This window comes from Panthera tigris, chromosome D4 (genome assembly GCF_018350195.1).
Source record: "Panthera tigris isolate Pti1 chromosome D4, P.tigris_Pti1_mat1.1, whole genome shotgun sequence".
Classification (NCBI taxonomy): domain Eukaryota; kingdom Metazoa; phylum Chordata; class Mammalia; order Carnivora; family Felidae; genus Panthera; species Panthera tigris.
Window position 1 is genome coordinate 81479342 of NC_056672.1, and position 9511 is coordinate 81488852.

Below are 9511 nucleotides of genomic sequence, written 5' to 3' on the forward strand. Positions count from 1 at the left end.
GAGAGGGACTTAGCGCGCGGAGGACGGGTGCGGAGGACCGGGTGCGGAGGACCGGGTGCGGAGGACCGGGTGCGGAGGACCGGGTGCGGAGGACCGGGAGAGTTCTGCTACGAGGGTCTTACCCACGACACGGTGGCTGGCTGCGTTTTCGCGTCCGGGTCTCAACCCCTGGGTGCTTCGTCCCTTTGCAGCGGCTCCTCCACCTGCTGCCCGCAGAGGCTTGAAGGGCGCCTCCGCACTTAAGCCTTGGTAAGGCCCTCCCGACTAGGGATGTGGACTCGCCGCGCTGGGGCCGTGAAAGTAAAAGGTGGTGTACTCCCCTTGCTTTTGGATGTTGGTGATGCCCAGAGGTTTCTTTCATTCTCTAGCCTTCCGTTGCCTACATCGAGGTCTAGACTGATCTCTTAAGCCCCAGGGCCAACTTGCCCAGAAGACATCTCCAAGTGGTTGTCTCAATCTTAATGTGTCTTTTAATTATCTCAAGTTCGTATGCTGACCTGCTTCTTAGTGCTTGTAGTCCTTATGTTGGTAAACGGCATCATCCACGCAGCCTTGCAGACCAGAAAACTTTAGTATCGTTCTAGAGTTCTGTTCTTTTTCCTTTCCAATCCAATTGCTCACTGGGCTCTTTTTTTTTTTTTTTTTTTGGTACGAGGAGGGTGGGGGAGATTATTGTGATAAAACATATACTTATTTATTTTTAAATGTTTACTTATTTATTTTTGGGAGGGAGGGGGAGAGAGACAGAGACAGAGACAGAGAGAGAGAGAGAGAGAGAGAGAGAGAGAGAGATTCCCAAGCAGGCCCGATGTGGAGCTTGAACTCACAAACGGTGAGTTCATGACCTGAGCCAAAATCTGGAGTCAGACGCTTAACTGACTGAGCCAGCCAGTTGTCCTAAAACATAGTATTTATAATTTTAAGCAGTTTATAATTTTGTAAGTGTAAAGTTTGGTGGCATTGAGTACATTCACAATGTTATGTAACAGTCACCACAGCTGTACCCAACTTCATTCTTTTGTATGTGGATAACATTTTTCCAGCACCAGTTCTTGAAAAGACTTTCCTTTACCATTTCAATGGTCTTGGCACCGTTGACTATGTATGTGAGGGTTTATTTCTGGTCTCTGTCCTGCCACTTTTGAAACGAGAAAGTGTGAGTCCCCAAACTTTATGCTTTTTCATGATTGTTTTGACCCGTTGAAACTCCATGTAAATTTAAGGATGACCTTTTACATTTCTGAGAAAACGGATGTTGTAATTTTGATTGTATTGGATCTGTAGATCACTTTGGGTGACATTGCCATTTTAACATCTTCATACCTATGAATACAGAATGTCTTTCGAGGTACTTAGGTATTCATTAATTTCACAGCAATGTTTTCAAGTTTAAAGGGTACTTAATTCTTCTTGATAATATTGTAAATGGAATTGCCTTCTTAACTTCATTTTCATATTGTTCATAGCTGGTAGGTAGTAATAACTGATTTTTTTTTAGTTTATTTATTTTGAGAGAGAGAGAGATTCCCAAGCAGGCTCTGAGCTATCAGTACAGAGCCCAGCATCGGGCTCCATGTCACAAACTGTGAGATCATGACCTGACGGGAAAACAAGAGTAGGACACTTAACCGACTGAGCCACCCAAACACCCTGAAACAACTGTTTTTGTGTGTTATTGTTATACCCAGCAAGATTGCTGAATTTGTTTTTGCTTTGGTAGCTTTCTTGTGGGTTCTTCTAGATTTCCTCTCTCTATAATCATGTTGTCTTTCAATAGAGATAGTTTTACCTCTTTCTCTCTATTTGCCTTTTATTTCTCTTTCTTGAGAAAGAAAGAGAATAGTTATAATAGTTCTGGCTGGAATTTGTACAATGTTGAATAGCTGCAGCAAAAGGAGGCATCTTTGACTTGCTCCTGATCTTACAGGGGTAGTTAAATTATTGAGTATGAAGTTAAATGTGGGTTTTTCCCACAAATACCTTTATCATGTAGAGAAATTTTCTCTACTTTTCTGAGAGATCTTACTATGAAAAGCATTGTATTCTGTCAAATGTCTTTTCTTCATCCACTAAGATGATCATGTGTTTTTTTCCCTTTGTTTTATTAATGTGATATATTACATTGATTGATTTTATGTCAAACCACTCTGCATGCCTGGAATAAATCCCACTTGGACATGGTGAGTAATCCTTTTAATATGTTGTTGGATTTGATTGTCTTATATGTTATTGAGGATTTTAGCATCTATATTCATGGGAGATATCAGTCTCTAACTTACTTATGATGCATTTATCTGGCTTTGGTATCAGGTTAATGAAGGTCTCATAGAATGAGTTAGGAAATATTTCTGCTTTAATTTTTTTGGTAAGAATTTGAGGAGGATTGGTGTTACTCATTAAATGTTTGGTACATTTCACTGGTGAAGTCATATGGTACAGGACTGTTCTTTGTTCCGAGGTTTTTGATTACTCATTCAATCTGTTATAATTGTGTTGAGTTTTCTATTTCTTCTTGAATCAGTTTAGATAATTTATGTGTTTCAAGGAATTTGCCTATTTTCTAGGTTTTTTGGCATACAATTGTTCATAGCATTCTTTTATAATCCTTTTTATTTCTGAAATGTCATAAGTAATATCCTCACTTTCATTTCTGATTTTAGTTATTTGCATGTTCTTTTTTGTCAGTCTAGCTAAAGATTTGTTGATTTTTTTCTTTTCAAAGAAACAACTTTTGGTTTCATTGATTTTTCTTTTTCTAGTCTCTATCTCCACTCTGATCTGTTTTATTTCCTTCCTTTTGCTAGTTTTGGGTTTAGTATCTAGTTTTTCTTGTAGTGCCTGGGTGGCTCAGTCGGTTGAGCAACCATCTCTTGGTATGGGCTCAGGTCGTGATCGTGGGGTCATGAGATTGACCCCGGTGTTGGGTTTCACACTGAGAGTGGAGCCTGCTTGGGATTCTCTTTCTCCCTTTCTGTCTGCCCTTCTGTTCACACGCACACTCTCTTGCTCTTTCTCTCAAAATATATAAATAAACGTTAAAAAAATAGTTTCTAGTTTTTCTCATTTTGTAAAGTATAAACTTAGGGTATTATTTTGAGATCTTTTTTAATGTAACCGTTTTCAACTATAAATTTCCCTCTGATTACTGCTTTCATTGCATCCTGTTTTGAAATGTGTCATCATTTTCATTCATTTCTAACGTATATTCTAATTTCCCGTTTGATTTCTTCTTTGATCCATTGGTTGTTTAAGAGCGTGTTGTTTAATTTACACATTTGTGAATTTTCCAGTTTTCCTTCTGTTATTGATTTCTAACTTCATCCCATAATGGTTGGAGAAGATACTTTGTGTGGTACCTATCTGTTAAAATCTATTGAGATTTGTTTTGTGGCCTAATTATATGGCCTGTCCAGGAGAATGTCCCATGCTACATTAAAAGAATGTGTATTCTGCTGTTGTTGGGTGGAGTGTTCTATATATATCTGTTAGGTTTAGTTGGTTTATCATGATGTTCAGGTGCTCTGTTTCCTAACTTATCTTCTATCTGGTTGTCCTATTCATTATTGAAAGTAGGGTATTGAAGTTTCCAACTATTTTTTTTAATTAAAAAATTTTTTCTTTAATGTTTATTATTTTTGAGAGAGAGAGAGAGAGGGAGAGACAGAGCGTGGTGGGGTGGGGGGAGGGGAAGAGAGAGAGAGGAGACACAGAATCTGAAGCAGGCTCCAGGCTCTGAGCTGTCAGCACAGAGCCCAATGCTGGGCTGGAACCCACCAGCTGTGAGATCATGACCCGAGCTGAAGTTGGACGCTTAACCGACTGAGCCACCCAGGTGCCCCTAAATTTTTTTTTATGTTTATTTATTTTTGAGAGAGAGAGAGAGAGAGAGAGAGAGAGAGAGAGAGAGAGAAAGCATGAGCAGGGCAGGGGCAGCGAGAGAGGGAGACACAGATTCTGAAGCAGGCTCCAGAGCCTGATGCGGGGCTCCAGCCCACAAACTGCAAGATCGTGACCTGAGCTGAAGTTGGATGCTTAATTGACTGAGCCACCGAAGCGCCCCAAAGTTTCCAACTATTATTGTAGAATTGTTTATTCTCCCTTTTAATTCTGGTCATTTTTGCCTCATATATTTTGAGGATCTCTTACTAGGTATGTTAATGTTTATAATTTTTAGATAATCTTGCTTTATTGAAACTTATATTAATAAATAATGCTCTGGGGCACCTGACTGGCTTCATTGGTTGAGTGTTCCCTTTGGCTCAGGTCATGATCTCGTGGTTCATGAGTTCAAGACTTACATTGCTTGTTTGCTGCTGTCAGTACACAGCCCACTTGGGATCCTGTCTCCACTCTGTGCCCCTCCCCCACTTGAGCTCAGGCACATGCACTCTAAATGATTAAATAAATAAATAAATAAATAAATAAAATCCTTCTTTGTCTCTTGTAACCTTTTTTTGGATTTACAGTCTGGTTTGTATGATGTTAGTATAACCACCCCAGCTCTCTTTTGGTTACTATTTGCATGGAAATTTTTTTTTTTTTTTTAAGTAAGCTCTAGGCCCAATGTGAGACTCAAACTCATGATCAAAAGTCACATGTTCTACTGACTAAGCCAGCCAGGCACCCCTGGAATATCTTTTTAATAATTCTTTCACTTTTAACCTGTTTATATCTTTGGAACTAAAGTGAGTCTTTTCTAGGCTACAGGTGGTTGTATCTGTTTTTAAAATCCATTCTGTTCAACTCTTTGAGGAGTTTATACCATTTACATTTTTTTAAGTTTACTTATTTATTCATTTTGAAAGAGAAGAGAGAGCATGAGAGAGGGAAAGGGAGAATCCCAAGCAGGCTCTGAACTTACAGCACGGAGCCCAACACAAGGCTCTGTCTCACTAACTATGAGATTATGACCTGAGTTGAAAGCAAGAGTCAGATGCTTAACCAACTGAGCCACCACCGAGGTGCCCTACATCATTTACATTTACAGTAATTACTGCTAAGGATGGATTTATTTCTGCCATTTGGCTATTTGTTTTCTATAGGCCTTTGTGCCCTTCTTTTATTACTGCCTTTTTCCTGTATTTATTTGAGTTTTTGCAGTTAAAAGTTTTAATTCATCTCTTTCCTTTTGTGTATATACTATAGATGTTTTCTTTGTGGTTGTCATAGGAATTACATTTAACAGCAGTTATAACAATCTAATTGAATTGATACCAACTTCAATAGCACACAAAACCCCTCCGATATAACTCTGCCCTCTCTTTCTATTATTGATGTTACAGATTATATCTTTATATACTGTGTGCCCAATAACATAGGTTAATATTTTAATACATTGTTTTTTAAATCCTATAGAAAATGAAAAGGTGGAGTTACAAATTGTAATTACAACAATACTTAGTTTTATAATCCCCCACGCACTTATCTTTACTAGAGATCTTTATTTTTTCATATAGCTTCAAATTACTCTTGATCATCCTTTCATTTCAGCCTGAAGTATTACCTCATTTCAACCTAAAGGATTGCTGTTAATGCTTCTTGATGGGCAAGTTTACTGGTAAACTCCTTTAGCTTTTTTAAAATCAGAGATTATTTTAATTTCTTTTTCTTTTTTTTTTTGAAGTTTATTTTTGAGAGAGACAGAGACCGCGTGAGTGGGGGAAGGGCAGAGAGAGAGAGAGAGAGAGAGAGAGAGCAAGCATCCCAAGCAGGCTCCATGCGACCAGCACAGAGCCAGACGCAGGGCTCGAATTCACAAAACTGAGATCACCACCCGAGCTGAAACCAAGAGTTGGACACTGAACTGACTGAGCCACCCAGGCACCCCACTTTTTCATTTTTGAAGGACAGTTTTGCCAGATAGAGAATTCTTTATCAACAGTTGTTTTCTTTCAGCATGTTGAATATCATTAACCCAACTGCTTTCTGGCCTCCAAGGTTAAAGATGAGAAATTGGTTGATAATCTTATTGAGGATCCCTTATATGTAATGAACCACTTCTCTCTTGCTGCTTTCAAGAGTCTCTCTTTTCTTGGGCTTTCTACAGTTTGATTATTCTTTCTACCCTTTCTCTCTTCCCCTGGGACTCCCACAGTGGTATGTTGTTTCTCTTGATAGTGTCCCACAGATCCCTTAGGCTCTATTCACTGTTCACATTTCTGTTTTTGTTTTTTTTTTCTTTTCTTTTTGTTCCTCAGATGGAGTAGGAAGCACAGGAAATCCATTTCTCTACCTAGACAACAATTGCACTGGCAGAAACTGTCCGAAATAACTATTTTGGAACTCTGGAGTCCACTTGAATTCTTGCATCTTCCAAGGGAAAGTTTGGTTGGTAAATTGAGGTTAATTTCAGTCAATGTCAGACTTTAGTGTAATAGCACCTCCCTGTTTCCTACCCCTCAACCCTGTGGCAGGCAGCCATGTTCACATTCCTGGTGTGGCTTGCTGGAGCCGTGGTGGGAAATAAGAATCTTGTTCGCCAAATACCGGAGTTCTGTGTTTTGATTGCTGATCACTCCTTTTGAGTTCTGAGATTCAGGCACAGAATAGCTGCCAACGTTTCAACCCTCATTGGCTGAAGCTGGCTCTATGGGATTTGAAGGAACAGCTCCTGTTTTGTTTGTTTGTTTGATTTTTTTCCCTTCAACTACACTTCGGAGCCAGACATTTAAAGATTAGGACATTCAAAAGCAATCACTTACATAGGGAAAATTAGAAAGCCACCATATATAACCAGGAAAAGATGCAGATTCAGAAAAGAACTGAGAAGACCTTAATCTTTCACCTTAGGCTGATCCTGATCCCTGGCACAGAGACATCCTTCAACAATAAAACACAAACAAAAACAGCAATCCCTGGGAAAGGGGAAGAATCTGATTTCCACAGTTACCACATTATAAGATTCAAATGTCCATTTTTCAGCAAAAAAAATAAAAAGTCATACAAATAGGGAAGTATGGTCCATTCAGAGAAACAAAATAAATGAACAGAAACCATCCCTGAGAAAGATTGGACCTATGTCTTACTAGACAAAGACTTTAAATAGTCTTGAAGTTGCTCACTGAGTTAAAAGAAAACATGAATGAAGTCAGAAAAACTATGAAAAATGGGAATAGCATTAAAGATACAGAAATTATGAAAGGAACCAACATGAAATTCTGAAGTTAAAAAGTACAGTAGTAGAAATGAAAAATTCATTAAAAGGTTTCAAAATCAGGTTTGAGCAGGCAGAAGAAAGAATCAGCAAACATGAATCTACTTCTGTTTTTTTTTTTTTTAATTTTATTTTTTTTAACGTTTATTTATTTTTGAGACAGAGAGAGACAGAGCATGAACAGGGGAGGGGCAGAGAGAGAGGGACACACAGAATCGGAAGTAGGCTCCAAGCTCTGAGCCATCAGCCCAGAGCTTGACGCGGGGCTCGAACTCCCGGACCGCGAGATCATGACCTAAGCTGAAGTCGGACGCTTAACCGACTGAACCACCCAGGCGCCCCGAAGCTACTTCTGTTTAAAACACCACTTTAGCCCTCTTCCCACACCCCACGCCAATCCCATCCCCTTTCTTCATCATTCAAGCCTTTATTTTTTTTTAAATGTTTATTCATTTTGAGAGCACATGCATGAGCGGGAGAGGAGCAGAGAGAGGGAGAGAGAGAATCTGAAGCATGCTCCTTGCTGTCAGTGCAGAGCCTGAGGTAGGGTTGGATCTCACAAACCATGAGATCGTGACCTGAGCCAAAACCAAGAGTCCAAGAGTCAGATGCTTAACTGACTGAGCCACCCAGGTGCCCCTCAAGCCTTTCTGATCTTAGGCAGCCTCCGAACTGTCCCATTTACCCCATTTTGCCTTTTCTACTCCTACCAGAATGATCTTTCAGAAAATCCAAATCTGATATTTGGCACTGTCCTTGAAAACCTCTAAGGCCACACGTGTGTATAGATTGAATTTCCTTTTTTCAGTTTTAGCATTCACAGACTTTCCCATTCTGGCTCCAACGAACTACATTAATCCACTTGAGCCTTGAAGTATAATTTCCAGTTTCCAGGAAATAACAGGTCTAGAGGAACAAACGCAATGATCTTTGTGGAAACAACCATTCAGATCTAGAGGGTGGGAAATTTTGCACTTAAAGTGGCCTGATTCTTGAGTAAGCCAGTATCTTAATATTTTTCTTAAGTGCTTGAGTAAAAAATACTTGAGGGATAGAACAACCAGATGCAGTATGTGGCCCTGGATTGGATACTGATTTGGGAAAACTAGCTTAAAAAAATATATTTCAGGGTCACCTGGGTGGCTCAGTTGGTTAAGCATCTGGCTTTGGCTCAGGTTATGATCTCCCAGTTTGTGGGTTCGAGCCCCATGTCAGGCTCTGTGCTGTCAGCTCAGAGCCTGGAGATTGCTTTGGATTCTGTGTCTCCCTCTCTCTGTGCCTCTCCACCATTCACGCTCTGTGTCTCTCTGTCTTTCAAAAATAAATAAACGTTAAAAATTTTTTAAAAAAAAATAAAATATTTCAGTCAACAGAATATTTGATTATCATAGATAATAGATGAGAGGAAAACTTATGGAAATGATAATACTGATTTGGGAAAGCCAACTGTAAAAATATCTTTAAGTTGATAAAAAATCAAATGTGATCTAGGAATTAGATAAGAGGAAAATTTACTGAAATGGTAAGATGGATATTGTTAATTGAATAAAGCAGATTGCTGAACTGTGATCTCATTTTTTCAAAAACAGTATGTTGGCATCAAAGGATATGCATTACAGTATTAACATTGGTGGGAATGTTATGTTTTATTTTTTATTGTAGTTTGTCTCTATTTTCTATTTTACTCCAAGGCACACTGTACTGAACCTACAATAAAATTTTAATTAAAAATTTTGTTAAGATTTACATATATATTTGGTGTATACATATGAATCAGAGTACATGAAGGCATTGCCACCGAAATATTAAAAGTGTGTCAGGATTTCAGGGGATTTCCAAACACTACATCTATTATTTGATACTACTTTAAAATGGGTGTGTATTATTATAGAACTGTATAAGGAGAAAAGGAACAAAGCTATTTTCCTGTGGGACTGCAGCCAAGTCTATTGTAATAGACAAGTCACAAAGAGGAAGGACTACGACAGAGCACGTTTTTGCTTTTTCTCTGGTTGATTTGGGTACATGATCCACAGGAAAACATTACATGACTCATTCACCAGGAAAAGAGCATAGGAAAAGAGCATTTGAATAAAGTAAGGGGAAGAGTGAAGGATAGGCTGTAGAATTAGTTTGTAAACTATCATGACTTAAGTAACACCTTTAGGAGCCACTGTTTTTGTTACCAACTACATTGTAAATTCATTCAGGACAGAGGCTTTAAATCTCATTCTGTTCCTTTTGCTTTATATATCACTTTTGAATTTTTATTTTTTAAGATTTTATTTTTAAGTATCTTCTACACCCAACGTGGGGTTTGAACTCATAACCCTGAGATTAAGGGTTGCATAGTCTACG

At 38.7% G+C, this 9511-nt stretch overlaps 1 long non-coding RNA gene across 1 annotated transcript; it reads left to right on the plus strand.

Annotated features, from left to right (window-relative positions):
• Positions 1 to 38: 38 nt before the first annotated feature.
• Positions 39 to 7210, plus strand: LOC122232992. Its single transcript, XR_006210383.1, has 3 exons — positions 39 to 249; positions 5491 to 5557; positions 6198 to 7210. It is a non-coding gene; the product is annotated as an uncharacterized LOC122232992 (long non-coding RNA).
• The last annotated feature ends 2301 nt before the right edge of the window (positions 7211 to 9511 follow it).